The following is a 3,087-nucleotide window of genomic DNA, read 5'->3' as shown; positions in this document are numbered from 1 at the left end:
AATTAAAGGCTTTTTAGAATTTAATGAAAATGACAACATACCCAAACTTATGGGACACAATGAAAGCAGTGCTAAGAGAAAAAAGTCATAGCTCTAAGTGACTCCAAAAAGAAACTGGAGAGAGCTTACACTAGCAGTTTGACAACACATCTGAAAGCTCTAGAACAAAAAGAAGAAAATACACCAAAAAGGAGTACATGGCAGGAAATAATCAAACTAAGGGCTGAAATCAACCAAGTAGAAACAAAAAGAACTGTACAAAGAAAAAAATAAAACAGGAGCTGGTTCTTTGAGAAAATCAGCAAGATAGATAAAATCTTAGCCAGACTAACCAGAGGGCACAGAGACAGTATCCAAATTAACAAAATCAGAAATGAAAAGGGAGACATAACAACAGAAACTGAGGAAATTCAAAAAAAATTATCAGATCTTACTACAAAACTCTATACTCAACAAAACTGGAAAATCTGGATGAAATTGACAATTTTTTAGACAGATTCCAGATACCAAAGTTAAATCAGAGTCAGATAAACCATATAAACAGACCCATATCCCCTAAAGAAATAGAAGCAGTCATTAAAAGTCTCCCAACAAATAAAAAAGCCCAGGACCAAATGGTTTTAGTGCAGAATTCTATCAGACCTTCAAAGAAGATCTAATACAAACACTCTTCAAACTCTTTCACAAACTAGAAACAGAAGGAACACTACCCAATTCCTTCTATGAAAAAACCATCATTATGCTTGTAAACTAACCACACGAAGATCCAATAAAGAAAGAGAACTTCAGACGAATTTCCCTTATGAATATCAATGCAAAAATACTCAATAAAATTCTCACAAACCGAATCCGAGAACATATAAAAACAATCATCCATCATGATCAAGTAGGCTTCATCACAGAGATACANGCACGGTTCAACATATGAAAATCCATCAAAGTAATCAACATAAACAAACTCAAAGAAAAAAAAAACCACATGATCATCTCATTAGACAGTGAGAAAGCATTTGACAAAATCAACACTCCACCATGGTAAAAGTTTTGAAAAAATCAGGAATCCAAAGCGCATACCTAAAATTAGTAAAAGCAATATACAGCAAAGCCAGTAGCCAACATCAAACTAAGTGGAGAGAAACTTGAAGCAATAGATAGAGTTATAAAGAGCAATTCTCAAATTTATCTGGAATAACGAAAAACCCAGGATATCAAAAACCATTCTTAACAATAAGAGAACTTCTGGGGGAATCCCCATCCCTGGCCTTAAGCTATACTACAGAGCAATGGTGATAAAAACAGCATGAAATTGGTACAGAGACAAGACAGGTAGATCAGTGGAATAGGATTGAAGGCCCAAAAATGAACCCACACACACATTTGTTGGGAACTAGGAGTGTGGGGAAAAGAGAAGGAGGGAAAGAGCCCACATAAGGCCAGAGTTTCTCTTACGCTCTGGGCAGGCACATGTGGGAGGCCTGCCAGACACTTTCCACTTGGCCCCAGGTGGGCATCTAAGCCACTGACCCCCACTCTGATGGGGAGTGGACAAGGGGCAGCCCCCCATACCAGGAGCCCAAGGCGACACCCTTGGCCCTGGAGTTACAGGAGAGAGGGCAGAGGGAGAGAGGTTCCCACACAGGTGAGAGTCCTAAGTCCAGTCCATGACTGGAACACAGGAAGACGGGAGATTAGAAANGGCTCNTTAGAGGAAAGCCTATCCCATTGTTCAAAAACAGCGGGCCTTGATGAACAGAGACAGTCTGTGGTTTTAGAGCTTTATTGCAGAAAAGCAGGGGGAAAGAGAGAAGGTAGAAAAGAGAGAGAGAGAGCCAGCCATGGCCAAGAGGAGAGAAGGGGGAACGAGAAAGAAAGAAGAAAGGCTAGAGAGTAAGAGGTTAGAGAGAGAGAGCAGGAGAGAGAGAGTAAGAGAGTGAGAGGAGAGAGTGAGAGGAGAGAGAGAAGTGGGACCAGCAACCCCTCTTATGGTGGGCTGTTATCTTGTTGTTGCTAGATAACTGGGCAGAGTCTAGCCTGAAGGTAAAAAGCTTAGGACATTTTGTGACCCAGTCACAAAAGAACACACATGGTATGCACTCACTGATTAATGTATATTAGCCCATTGGGATTACTAGCCACAGCTTCTCCTTTGAGGGTTGTGGGGGGCAGTAACTTCAACAGGAGCCTTGAATCCAGGAGATATGAGGAAACCCCTACCATTCCATGTAGGTGAATTATTACCACCGGGTCCCAGGCTTCACCTCTCAACTCGACTGGAGACCAGACTGTGTGCATAACCCAAACCCCATACCTATTGTCATTTAATCTTTGGCAAAGAAGCTAAAACCATCCATTTTCAACAAATGGTACTGGTTCAGCTGGCAGTCAGCACGTAGAAGAATGCACATCTATCCATTCTTATCTCCTTGTAAAAGGTCAATTCCAAGTGGATCAAGGACCTCAATATAAAACCAAATACACTGAATCTAGTAGAAGAGAAATGGGGGATGGGCCCCGAACACATAGGCACAGGGGAAACCTTCTGAACAGAACACAAATGCCTTATGCCCTAACCTCAACAATAAACAAACTGGAAGTAGAACATGGCACAGCTGATAAACTAAATTCAATACATAATGACTTGGTTAATTTTATTTTACCTTTGATTCACTCATGCATATGTATATCACTACATTGTGTGTGTGTGTGTGTGTGTGTGTGTGTGTAATTTTTAGTTCATTTGCACTTGTTTAAGTGGGGACGGCAGACAGATACCTCACATACTCTAAGATAATCACATTAAGTAAGCAAGATAAATGCTGTGAACACACAAATGGATTATATCAATACTTTTTGAGGCACTCTCTAGTACAGGTAGACCTCAAGCATTCTGTGTCTACAAAGATGATCTTTACATAAGGATGCTCCTGAATCTTGATCCCCAGTGCTGGGGTTGCAGATGTTTAAACCAATTCCTAGTTCATGTGGTTCTGGTGATTACTCCCAGGACTATTGCATGATAGGGAAGCATACTGTCATCTGAGATACACCCCCATCCCTTATGACAATATTTTCATCCACAGCAGAAGG

The sequence above is a fragment of the Mus pahari genome, unplaced genomic scaffold (assembly GCF_900095145.1).
Source record: "Mus pahari unplaced genomic scaffold, PAHARI_EIJ_v1.1 scaffold_8195_1, whole genome shotgun sequence".
Classification (NCBI taxonomy): Eukaryota; Metazoa; Chordata; class Mammalia; order Rodentia; family Muridae; genus Mus; species Mus pahari.
Note: the sequence above shows the minus strand (reverse complement) of the source record.